Below are 14,275 nucleotides of genomic sequence, written 5' to 3'. Positions count from 1 at the left end.
CATCAGGTTTTATCCCTTTCTACATGCAGCAAGTAGGGATCCACAGAACTAGGAAATTTTGGATCTGTGTGCAAGGTTTATTCCCAACATACAAATCCAAGAGTATTGAAATATCACATTGCAAGTGCAAATATGCCTTTGAAAGCACAGTCAAAACTACTACTAGAATCTTGTGACAAGTCTTTGCATTATCAACACTTTAAAAAAAATCAGTTCCTCATTTGCATGTATAATCTTTTGACAGCCCAAGCTAAGCTCAAATTAAAATTGCAGTCTCTAAACAGCTACTGTTTAACTATGCAGTGATAGCAATATCTTCTAACAAGTTTGAAAATACAATTATATTTTATATGGATAAGAACTATTTTTTGACATAAATGCAATAGCTTTGGGTTTTTTTGTTTTTTGTTTTAAAAGTAATCCCAAATGAAAATATGTTTAAGACAAATATAGGGAAAATGACATTGAAGATTGATGATGGTCTCTGAAAACAAGGAACAGGTAGCTTCTTACATGCATTTCCTTCAATTATGTCAATCTTTTTCATTAGTCATAGTACATGCTATCATATTTATTGGTCTGTATGTTTGGATTATAAACCATTTTAGTCCAACCAATTCAAATCATAAACAAACCATTCCTTTCTTTGCAATTTATAATTTCATGTATTTTTATTTCTCCCCTCCCCTTTGGTTTCTATATTTAATAAATAAAAGGAAAATGTATTTAATTAAAAAAATCTTACAGCATTTACAGATTAATCATATGTGAAAAGTTTTTTTTACATACGTATATTAGACACAATCCAATATTAAATAGCCATATTCCTAGTATCTAAATAATGCTATGTTGCCAGCTAAATAGGTAGATAAATTTGTCCCATTATGTACAGTATGTATAACTAGATTGTGAGTGTGTATCAAGCAGATATTTGTAGTTGACCACAAATATCTTAACTGACTGAAGGAAAAAAAACATTTTAATAAATGTATTTATTCTAAAATGAACAAAAATTTGTGAAACATGACATGCAATACTATTTTTAATACCAAGCAATATTTGATAACAACTTCTTAAAGAAATGCTTATACCATATTAGGTAATATGAAAGTATACATGATACAGAAAAGTGCTGTAGTATATTGGAAATAATCAAGACATATTTTTAAAAAAAGACTTTTAAGGAATATACTGTCAACTTTAGAAATGAGCATGGCTGCAGCCATTTTTCCTACTAATTTTCGGTTGCCACATAAAACGGAGGGGGGGGTTGGCCCAGGTGCTTCGTTAGTCAAAATAATCTTTCGTCTCATGGAACCAAGTTCATCAGCTGCTCCTGACACTGCAGGCTGGGCATTGCATAAAAAGCCTGCTGAGAAGATGTATTGGGGAACGTAGTTGCTTGCATAGTTCTATGGGTGGGCTTTTTTTTAACTTTGTATGTGTGTCTCCAGACTTGGTTGCGCTTTTGATGTGCCAATACTTTGTAACTAACAAACATGTTCTTGGAGGAATTTGTAAGCCTCGGAGTTCTACTTTATTCTTCTCTGTCTGTCGGAACTCTGTCATATACTTTATATCTCCTTAAAAGACCCCATTTTATGTCGGAGAGTGGGATGAAAAATATTTCCACCCACGTGAAAGCTGTATTTATGTTCCAAACTTCAAATCAGAATAGGCTAAATATTCTCCAAATTGTGGAAAGATTTACCTTATTTTTTTTTAAATGTTCCTTCTAGATCCATATTCTTAGTGTTTTTGTCCAAAAATCAATTAGATGTTTACTATCCATTTATTTCAGATACGTCAACTTTACATCACTAAATAGTTGTAGTATTTGGAGGAGAGGGTTGTAAAAAAATTCACTGCAAAAGAAACCCAGCATGTTACATGGTAGGTTAACATTCTCACATCCCCAGGACTTCTCACTGAAATGCTGGAAATAGAGGACTGAATTATGCATGCAAGCAGGTGTGTGTGGGGAAGGAAGGATTTATATTCCTTGCAGACAGATGGACATTTGCATTCTTTTAGAGCAGGGGTGTCAAACTCAATTTCATTGAGGGCCACATCAGCATTGTGGTTGCCCTCAAGGGGCTGGGTGGGTGTGGCCAGGGTGGGCATGGCCTACTGGGTGGGAGTGGCTAGAGTGCATATGGCCTACTGGGTGGGTGTGGCCAGCTCTACATCATTCACATCAAAGGTGCCTATGGGGGCCTGGGCAGGAGTGGGACAGATTTGAAGGTCTCTGGCAGAAGGAGGGTCTCTGGGCCAGGGCCAAGGCAGTGGGGGCCGTTCCCTCACTGTTTCCAGGATGGCTTCGTGGGCCACATGAAACCACTTCGTGGGCTGAATCCAGCCCCCGGGCCTTATGTTTGACATGTCTGTTTTAGAGAGTCATTGAGGTTAAATTCTTCCATCCCCACCATCCAGTCAGAGTTGAAGAAGCTTCTTGGATGAGGAGCGAAACATCCTCAAAGAAAAACAAGAAAGTCCAGTTGCTTCCTGAAAAAGCACCTTTGGGAGAACCATGACCTGGATCACTGAGAATCTCCATAGATGTCCTTGTAGCAGCATGCACTGATACATAGAAAGCAAGCTGACTGAATGAAGACAGTAATGGACTTGGTTCTATCGAGTGCTTTTTTTTTGTAAAAGAAAAAGGTGCCAGAACTCACACATGTCATACAACCCGCCTTGCCTACCCTACAAGGTTCCATCCAAAAAAGGTGCCGGAACTCCGTTCTGAGCATTCTATGACAAAAAAAAGCCCTGGTTCTATCAGCCTGATTTGTGTGAACATTGCACCAGCAGGAGAGAACAACTGCAGATAAATTATCTTAAGAGACTGGAAAGAAAGATCACCATCTGGAATTCCTAAGGAATTGGTTAAGTCTCCCATAGTTGCCTCTTATGCAATCATTATTGATAAGTTTGGAAGAAACAAAAGGCTTCTTCAACAAAGGTCTGTCCTCTGTCTGTCTGAATATTTATGGTTTTGATTAAAAATAGTGACTGCTTCTCAAACCCAATGGGAATATTATTAGAAGCTTGCCTAACAGTCTAAAACTCAGTTATTTTCCAATCTGTTATTTTACATAGGAGAATAGTTAAGCCTAAAGAGAAACATTCGGATTCTAATCTCAGGGGGTCATTTTTTTTAAGGTTTCCTTCTTCTCCCTCAGCCATTTCAGCTTTATTTTCTTCCTGCAATGCAATTAATATTTACTTGAAAAAGATGGAATTCAACACTGCAATGAACTGGCATTTTATCAATGTTATTTCTTTCCAGCAATTTTTATCACAGGCTAAGAGGAACATTTTTTGAATATATTAATATTTAACTTAATCTAATATGAAACTTTTAACAACTGAGTCATTCCTCATTGGGGGCATCAGTAACACAGTGCTAATAATACAGAATAGCAAAGCAAGAAAAGTTTGAGTTTTTAATCTCACCTCAACCTATAAGCTTTTCTAGACACACCATTTTCTTTTAGTTCAATCACAGCTTCCCCTCCAGCTACAAATTCCTAAAAGAGAAAATTAGGAAAGGTATCTTGGGAAACTTTGAATGTGGACTTCAAATATTCTACAATAAAGTAGATCACATTTTTGGGTCAATTTTGCTTGTTGGTGGAAACTTGACACTGGAGTCAAAATAAGCCAATCTATTATAAAAATGAAGAAAACAATACTACTGAGCTCATCTTCAGGTCAGAGGTGTGTTGTGTTGTGATATTTACAACACACTAAACACAAATCATATTTCACAAAGCTATCATTCTTGATTTGCTTGTTTTTTTTCTCCCTGAGCATTCTTTTTTTTTTGCAACCTAAACAAGGGGAAATAACTGATTGTTGCTACTCTTCCTTAACTGTGACAGCACTATTACATTTGCAATTCTCAAAATATGGCTATAAACATTTTTATTAGGTAAAAATATATATTAGATAAATGAGCTTGCAGAGATATTAGTAAAATTTGCTTAGAAAAAATGTAAGAAAAATGCCTATAAAAACTATAAGCAAGGACTGATATATTGAGAGTAATGGTAATACAGTATGATTTAGAGATTTTAAAAAATAATGCAGCACATGTAAAATAGAATGGGATAAATTTAAAAATGGAAAAAAATACAAATTTAATGAAATGAAACTCAACAAATTATGTGAATGAAAACCACAACAAAGAAAGCAAGTTAAATATCAACCAGTAAAAACAACAATTTAAAATAAATTCCAATATATTTACAACCAGGCTTATATTTTTCATGTTAGTGGTGGGGATGGACTTTTTAAAGAGCACATCTGAATATAAAATTTCCTTAATTCCCTTATTCTCAAAAAATTACCAGTGTTATAATAACATGTAAACTGAAAAATACACAAAAATGAAATGGCAAATGGATTGAAAAATAATAATTTTGAATACAGATGCATATGCTATGTGTGCTATGTATGCTATGTGTGCTATGTGCTATGTGTGCTATGTATGCTATGTGTGCTATGTATGCTATGTGTGTGTGCAGTGGGCTAATGCCTCCTTAAGTAACACCAGCTGCCTGCAATTAGTGCAGGTTCGCATCCCACCAGGCTCAAGGTTGACTCAGCCTTCCATCCTTCTGAGGTAGGTAAAATGAGGACCCAGATTGTTGGGGGCAATTAAGCTGACTTTGTAATAATGCCGCTTGGGTATGTGTGTAAAAGCCCTAATAAGCAGGCATATACATAGAATGAAGGCTACTGCTAAGCTTGTAAGCCGCCCTGAGTCTTCGGAGAAGGGCGGGATATAAATGGAATTAAAATAAAATAAAATAAAAAAATACCAACTCTCTCACACATGCGCATGCACACACACATACACAAACATAATTATTTTAAAAAGAAAATAGGCTGTAAAATGGGAGAATGGGGAGAAATGACAAATCAATGTAGATTAATATTTATAGATTTAGCTATCAATCATTGAAAAATGGTGGAATTCAAATGGCTTTTTAGATATTAAAAAGTTTTTTTATTGAAACACACACACAGACCCCAAAAAATATTCCATACCCAATCCTACATGGGAGAACACTTTTTCTCACCAACTTCAGCTCAAAAGTGTTATTTTTAAGATAAAACACAACCAATAATTCAAACTGTCATTTTTATTATAAGTTGCGCTCAGGATATTACAATCATTTCTGCAGCTAGAGAACTTCATCCAGTTTAGAGAACTGAAATTTTGGAAGGACATCAGTAAGCCAGAGTATGGTTAGAGGACACCAACCATAAAAAGCCTAAAAACCAAGTAATAATAATAATCTATGAGAAACTGCTAGAGGCATTGGGAATGTTTAACTTGAGAAAAATACAGGAAATGATAGCTATGTTCAAGTATTTGAAGAACTGTTGCGTAGAACATGGGTCAGAGTAAATCCAGTTGCTTTTATTAAGACATCAGAAAAATGTGTTCTTTATAAGAATGATTCTAAACAGAACAGACTACCTTGGGAGATTATAGACTCTCCTCTATTGGACATATTTACATATAGGCTGGATAGTCATTAGTCATGGATGCCTGATTAAGTGGAAGATTTGGACTAAATACTCACCATCTCATCTTCCAATTCATATATGATACGTGTCAGGACCCACCTCAATCCACATCTTAGGAAATAAGAACTCTTGGATGCAAGTTTAGTCCAAAAGGAAAATGTTTACTAGGATGGAATAGATTGTGGCAATACAAGACGGAATCTAACAAAGTTACATTTCAATCCTATATAAAGCATTCCCATTTCAGCCCCTCCCCTCATCCATTTGGTCAGATGTCAGGCCCTTCCATGGGAAAGGGAACTCTCCTTGGTTTTATGGTTATTGCTTCCTTTTTTGTTCAAATGTTCCCTGTTGTTTGAAGATGCCTAAAGTCTATCCTCTCCCACCCCCTTCGGAGAGATGGCAGAATCCCCAGAATAAGCACATTGTTCTACCTATACATTTATGAAATGTGATATAAATGGATTCTGACAATACGATTCTATTATTCTGTTTGGGTATGCCTTTTTGTGCTTTAATATTATATATTAAAGCCGCATTATCCTTTTTCTCTTTGTCAGTCTTTCAGGAAAGAGGAGGGAAACAGAAGGTATTAAAGCCATGAATTGTGACTTAGACTATGTTTTCAAAAGCAAAGTTCCAATAGATGGCCATGTCTTTTGAATATTTGCGTATTCAAAAACCTTCTTTGCATCAGTTCACAGAATACATTTTGAAATGTTGCTATCCTCAGCAAATAGATAATGTCTGGCAAGTAACTAATATATCAGGTACAAGCTTTCTTCAATCAATACTGTCTAGCCAGGTTTTTAACGAAATTATGAAAGTAAAAACAGTCTCTCCAATCAGGCGCAAAATGTATCCTATCATAGTTGCTGCAATTCATTACAAAGGTAACCCACAGTCCACACCTTTTGACCAAAAGCATTTGGGATAAAGAGATAAAATTGGATATATGTGTTTCTGTATGTGTACCTACCTACGTTAGTGCTTAAAATTATCTGCATAGTATAGGTAAGCATATGGTATACTTACATTTTTGTATTTTTTGAAAAGGAGCCCTAAAAATGTGGTGGAATAGAATAAATAGAATAAAATGGTGAGCCTTAAAATAAGGGACATATTTTGAAAAATTTCCATCCAGTACTTAACAAGTGAAAATGTGCAAAGTAAACAAACTGTAAGACTTTAGAAAGGTTTGACCAAATATAAGGACAGAGCGGACCCCAAATTCCTGAGACATTCCTAAATCTGATTTAAATGTTACTGTCCAGCATAGTTTTAAGGAGAAATATATTTCAGTCTTTCACTGAACCAATATTTCAAGTATAACACTGATCTTTGCATACGAATGAAATATCTTTATTACAAGTCATAGATCTACCAAGAGTATCGAGATAAATAAAATAAGTTATTCTAATACACTTCTTAAAATAACTGATAATCGATCTCAAAGTAATTGGCTACTAGGAAATCAAAAGTTCTGAAAGTAAAAAAAAACCCTACTAATGACAGCCTTTGTAAAGACTGTGCAAAATTTATTAATTGCAAACAGTTCCAGTGATAATGTCAATTTGAAACAGATCTTATTGCTTTCCAGCTGTCCAGTCCAAATTTATAAGGGCAATCCTTGCAGTTCCAAGATGTACCAAGAATGCTGCTTTACAGTTAGAGAGAGATTTGGTTTCTAAAAATCTAAAAGTTGCCAAAATTAGGACTGAAGGTTAATATTCAGCCATTAAAAAACCCATCTAACCATATGTTTTTACAACTCTTAGCAACCCTCCTCCAGTCAAAGGACTGTGTTAGACATCATCTATTTGAAACAGCTGTTATAAGAAATTGGTCTGCCTTGTTTCAGATTTGGTATAATAGATACCTGCCTAAAGTGAGCCCTATAGAAGAGTTGATCCAGAGGTTTGGCCTCCATCAGGTGCACAAAGGCTGGAATATATACTGCTCAAAAAAATAAAGGGAACACTTAAACAACACAATGTACTGTATTTAACAGTAGGATGTCTTATCTTGTGTTCCCTTTATTTTTTTGAGCAGTATATTATGCTCTTTTCCGCACATTATTTGCAGATAATGGATAAGCAGTTACAAATGGCTTCTTTAATATGGAGGGTGTGCAAGAATGATAAGTGCATTGTCTATAATGTCATGTCATACTTTATGTCTACTGAGAGCTACAAATCAAGTGTGAGCCACAAATCAAGGATGCAAATACTGTAGTCCTTAACAAAAAAAAACTAAGCAAAAGAAATCAGCAAGGACATTTTTAGTTAGATTAGTATGTACAATGTAAAGATATTATATTTCTCCATGGTTTAAATTAGTAATGCTTTATTGTGTTCATATTAAGCCAGGTGAAGGTGACAACTTGGTGTCTAAGAAGCATTGATAGTTGCTAAAAATGGTTGATTGGAAGCAAATTTGAACTCTCGGTAAGGACTAAATAATCCAAAACCCACTGGGTCATCATTTCAGGAAAAAAAATACCTAAACAGATCAACAGCAAAAATGTAGGGTGAGGTGAATGTTTTCTGACTTCTTGTTGGCTTCCCCAGTGAGCTTGCTTGTGGGATGTTTATAGAGAAAAACTCAATGAGGTAGCCAGATATAGATTGAGTAAATCTCCTCCACTTGTGCACCCTTCCTCTGGCTTCTGTATACCAGCCACTTGTACACCCCTGCAACCTTCTTGAACTTGTATAATAGGTACATTGATGTATGCTGCATCCTCATGCATGTTCCTGCTCTTCATTGCACCCCTTAGGTTTACCCTCATGCAGCTTTCCTGAACCATGCTGCACCTCTTATGCACCCCCTTGCTCCCTCCCCACCTGGCAGCAGCCACTTACCTGTCTGCTAGCTTTGGACTTGTAACTTCCTGCCAGTGTCTCCACTGACTTTGTGGGAAGCTGGCTGGAAGTAAGAGCAATCACAATCAAGTGTAGACTTCCTGCTGGCTTGCCCAGTGACCTGTGGGAAAGTGTGAGGAATGGTTGAAATATGACCATTTAACTGTGGTTCACTAAAACAGTTACAACTTTAATTTTCAACTGCATAGAAGACATGGATCTTGGATTTTGGATACATTCTGCAAGTAAGCAATTTGAGGTACCTTGGTTTAAAAATTGTTGCCTTACAATCACCATTTTGCTCAATTGAAGGTTACAAACAGATAAACAGAAAAAAAGAGTTGTAGTAGTATATAGGTAATGGCCATAAATCCATAAAGGATTTAATTCTGAATACACATATACCAGTCTAGAATAGTAATATTTGAACTGATTTCTCTGAAAAGAATGGTATTTCTTTATATAAAAATTTTGTTAAGCTTGTGTGTGTCTGTGTGTCTGTGTGTCTTTCTGTGTGAACGTAAACATCTGTTTGTGGTTTTCAATTATATCTTTTCCCCCCCTTGCAATACGTTTTCTTACTTTTTGTAAAAAAAATGCGGATAACTAAAAACAAAGTGACATCATGCACATTCCCAATATCTGGATTGAAAAAAGCTTTTTTTTTGGCCATTACAGTTATTTATATTTCTCTTGAACATTTCTAACAGTTATTTAAACCAAAACATCTATTTTCTATAGACTATACTAGGAAACAAATCCCAATATTGTGAGTCATTGTGGCATTTGTTTCCAGCTAAAGACTAAACTTTCAAAGAACCCAAGACTGAACACAAAGCATTAGAAGACAACCTGTTATTCCATCAGTGCATAATGGTGACTTTTTATCTAGTGGTCAAAGGTCAATTATATTGTCTTTGATGAAATATAGAGGTTTTTTTTTCCCCCCAAACTACATTTTGCTGGGCAGCAACCTGAAATCCATTTCCTCTGATAAATGTCAATACCTTTTTATGCTTCAACATATTTCACAAAAAAAGAAAAGGAAAGAAAAGAAAAGACAAGACAAATGTGCTTTTAAGCCACTTAAAACACTCCAAAGAATCATCCACTTTTACTACAGTGCTTCTGGGATAAGAAAAATAAATAATGTAAATTGCAATCTTATAATGTCCTGTTTTCTTTATCTGAGCTAACCCAGCGAAATATGTCATTCAAAGGCAAGCCAGTAAACTAATGGCTGGGGTGAAGGAAGGGAAACCATTAGGAATCTCCATATTACACTACTAGTTAAAGACATATAATTTTCATTCTTGTAGCTATGCTTTTCAATATATTAGAGTAACTTTCTGGAACAAAAAAAACGATATCAAGACATATCCAAAGCAGAAAGATAATTCTCTCTCTCTCTCTCTCTCTCTCTCTCTCTCTCTCTCTCTCTCTCTCTCTCTGTGTGTGTGTGTGTGTGTGTGTGTGTGTGAAATGAGTTTTTCTTTTTACTGACATCTTTCTTCTAATACTCTGAATAGAATCAGGGCTAAGGCCTATCTATCTCCCAAGAAGTGTTCGATCTAAGAACTGTAATATGGATGGTTTTCTTTCATCCACAGATATTTTCTGATTCATTTTTATAGCAATTTTAGCAAATAATATAATTGCAGCAGTAAAAATTAATACAAACTGAAAAAAACAGAAGAATAAGAAGAGTAGAAGATGCAAAAAAGGAAAAAGAAAATAATAATAATAATAATAATAATAATAATAATAATAATAATAATAATAATAATAATAATAATAATTTTATTTATATATTGCCCTTCTCCCGAAGGACTCAGGGCAGTGAACAGGGCAGACATATAAAAAATACAAAAATACAAAAGTTAAAAAGAATTAAACATATGCCCAACTAAAAACAGTAAATACATATATTAAAAATGACAATAAAAACCCAACCCATCCCCCATCAGGCCAGGCCGGCTTGTTCAAATAAGTGTGTCTTCAGATCGCGACGGAAGGAGCGAAGGTCGGGCACCATCTGGAGCTCAACCGGCAACCGATTCCATAGCTCCGGGGCGCCCACAGAGAAGGACCTCCCCCTGGGGGCCACCAATCGACATTCTCTGATCGGTGGCACCCTGAGGAGGCCCTCTCTGTGGGAGCGCACAGGGCAGAGGGAAGTTGATGCCGGCAGCAGGTGCTCCCTAAGAAAAGAAAAGAAAAGAAAAGAAAGAGAAATGAAGAAAAATAAGAATATAGCAAGGAAAAGAAAAGAAAGTAACTCCCACTTCATTCCAAGTTTAAATAATTTTAGTAATGTATCACCTCTTTTTTTTAAAAAAATGATCTCTTCTTCTCATATCTCTTATTATCTCAAAAAAAAAATCCATACAACATGGTCATTTCAGTCCAGATGTCAGCAAAAGTTCATTAAGAGTTTCTGGAGATAATATCTATGTTAACCTTGTCAAATAAAATAATTTCTTTCTTTTACTTCCAACAACCTTAATAGTTAATCCCTATAGATAATATTGTAGAACTTATTCCTTTTCATTTTTCTTTGTCCCTCCTCACAAGTTGCTTCAAAACTTTTACAAGCCTTTTTTAAATACAACATAGAAAAATTATACAGGTTCACCGTCTTGCTTTATTATTTGAATATCACTTTTAATTATTAAGACATCAGCCAGTTTTGTTTGCATGTCCAGTGTAACATCTTTTCCATGTCATTCTTGTAGCCTCTCACTTTCAACTCTGTCTCAATCCTGTCAGATAAAACTTGTTCATCTTCCATAACATTGTTTAGATACAGCTGCTTTACAGAGGCATATGTCTTTGTTGATATTATTAAAATTAACTTCTGGGTCCATTGTTTAAAAATATCCTCTAATATGTCTTGTGTTAGAATATTTTATAAATTGAGTCTAAGCATTCTTCTTTAATTGTAATCTTTAGTTTATTTTAGTTCTCTCAGTGTCCTTTTTAAAAAAACAACAAAACCTTATTATGTTTTTTAATTAAAAACAAAATAATTTTCCCATGAGAAAGGTTAATTCCAAAATCTTATTTCTAATTTATATGTACTCTTAGCCAGTTTGTAACTTTCTAAAATCAGTGGGAATATGTGTGTGTTTGTGTATTTATATGTGTGTGTGTGTGTACACACACACACACACACACACACACACACACACAAAGTGAGAAAGAGCCTGTACCCTGTAGGTCAACACAGCTGCCTAATGTGCAAGCAGCCCAGGTTGGAATCTCAAAAGGGTGTGGCTGGCTGATGAGAGCTAAAAAGCTTGAAATAGCTATACCAGTCTCCATTTAACTCTTTGTTGGCAATCCAAATTTAATATAAAATGACTTTCACAGTAGTGATGCTACCTGAGAACAGCCCTAGATTGGGGCTGACACAGGCAAAAGATTTCTTCTTCCCATATTTGGACCGACCAGGTGTATAAAAAAGAACCACTTATGATATATCTCCTCCCCTGGTCTCTTCCCTCTGTGACACAGCTGACAAACTGAGAAAGAGCCTGTGGCCTAGGGATTTGAACACAGGTTTGAATCTCAGAAGGGTGTGGCTGGCTGATGAGAGCTAAAAAACTTGTTGGCAATTCAAATTTAATACACACACACACACACACACACACACACACACACACACATGGCCCTTTTATGACTTGTGGACTTCAATTGCCAGAATTCCTTAGCCAGTGTGCTGAAGAGGAATTATTGAAAAGCTGATCTGCTTATGGCTCTTCATTCCACTGTAGCATCAATTCTCCTTTTTGGCCATGGGCTTCAGGAATTGTCTGGAGCAGCACGGGGGATGGTATTGAAAGTTATAGGGCAGTGGAGAAATTGATCTAAACTGATTTCCCAGAAATAATTCCCACTGATTGAAGTAATTCCTGTGTCTAGCACATTGCTGTTACACAATCAAAACATAAACATGGAAGGAAATTACCAAAACAAAAGTTTAACTAACTTGCCCTGATTAAGAGAAAAAGATATTGGAAAAAAAGGCAAAAAGTTATGTGCAGATGGAGTCTTCAAAAATATTTTAAATTTTAGCATTGACATCAGTATACTGAAATGTAATTTCCTTCGCAATTGGCTCAGGTATTGAAAAGTTATGGTATATCTATGAACATTTCAGCTATCCTAAAAATAGAAAACTTGCTAGCTAGCTAACATTAGGAAGATCATATTATTGCTGTCAGGAAGCAATGCAAGAAAATACTGTAAGTGTGTAGAACTTTCAAATGGTGTGTAAACCTCTATGCATGAAAGAGCCAGTTTGATGTACTGGTTAAGGTGTCAGGTTAGGAACCAGAAGACCATATGTTCTTTTACTTTAGGCACAAAACCAGCTGCATGATTCTGGGTGAGTCCTTCTCCATCAGCCCTGGGAAGTAGGCAATGACAAACCACTTCTGAAAAAACTTCCTGGACCAGGCAATTACAAGGAGACAAAAATTGACTTGAAAGTTACAAAAACAAAATGACAAAAATATGCATGATACTATATACCAAAATAAATTGTGGAACCAAAAAATATAAATAATTACCATTTGTTCCTTCTGTTTACAAAGCATTATTTTTAAATATATTTTAAAAACCCTTTGTGTTTTGGTTAACTATTTTGCATTTAACAAGCATATTCCAAAGTCTAACTTTCCTGGAATGTCTCAGTGTTGAGTGGAAATCAATGTTGATCTTCTTGCAAACATTTGCACTGGAATGATTGCTGTCAATCAGATGCATATAAGAAAATAATTTTTTTTAATTCAAATGGCTACATATTGTTCCATTCCAAACATGACAAAGTGTGATTCAATCTACTCTCAGTATGTATAATATTTGTATAGTGCATATACAGTATAAATATGACATATCTTAACTCAAATGAGATTTTCCTCAAAAATGTTGAGAGAAACTGCTGAGTGATTAGAACGGATAAAATTAGGAATGAGATTATAAGGGAAAAAATTAGAATAGAACCAACATTAAACTACATACAAAGGCACCAAAGAAAGTGGTTTGCCCATCTGGGGAGAATGTCTGGGGATTCCACACCATATAAGACATACATAAAAAGAGAAGGTCAAAGAGCATGGGGCAGACCCAGAAGAAGATGGAAAGACAACATCAAAGACACATTACAGCAGCATCAAATAACAAGGATTGAGGACATGAAAAGTGCAGGGACAAAAACTTTCTCTCTCCCTTGACACCTGAAGTGATAAAAGACAAAGTAAAGAAAAAGAACTCAAATACATTGTTTATCAAATTTCTAAAGTTTCCAAAATCAATATGGATGACAATGATGATGATGATGATGATGATGATGATGATAGTATGCAATCAAATCAGGATTGAGTTTTAGCGACCATATGGATAGATTTTCTCCAGGATGAATGATGTACCTAACATATCCTTCAAATAGGGAGTAACAATAAGGAACACTCCATAATGAATGAAATGCTATACTCCATGCCAATATAGTACTGGCTGGATTTAGGGCTTAACTTTATGGTGACCATATGTCCCAAAGCACTTTATGTCCTGGCTTTTATCTGTCTCAATATACATAAGGACACAAGGAGAGAGTGTAGGTCCAGGTCCTGGACACTAATATCTACGGACACTAACTCCTTCTGGTCTTGGGTGATGGTAAGAGAAGCATTCAATAGTGTTGCCTCTGCCAGCCATCTGGTACAGTTGTGCCACAGCCTATGAGAAGCATGAAGCCTTCAGGCTCCAAATGATGAAGGCAGTAGGAGATTTAATTATTATTATTTATTTACTTCTTAAAATTGTCCCAATTATTTAAATACTATGTTAGTTGGAAGACAGTGGGT

The sequence above is a fragment of the Vipera ursinii genome (genome assembly GCF_947247035.1).
Source record: "Vipera ursinii genome assembly, chromosome: 3".
NCBI lineage: Eukaryota > Metazoa > Chordata > Lepidosauria > Squamata > Viperidae > Vipera > Vipera ursinii.
Note: the sequence above shows the minus strand (reverse complement) of the source record.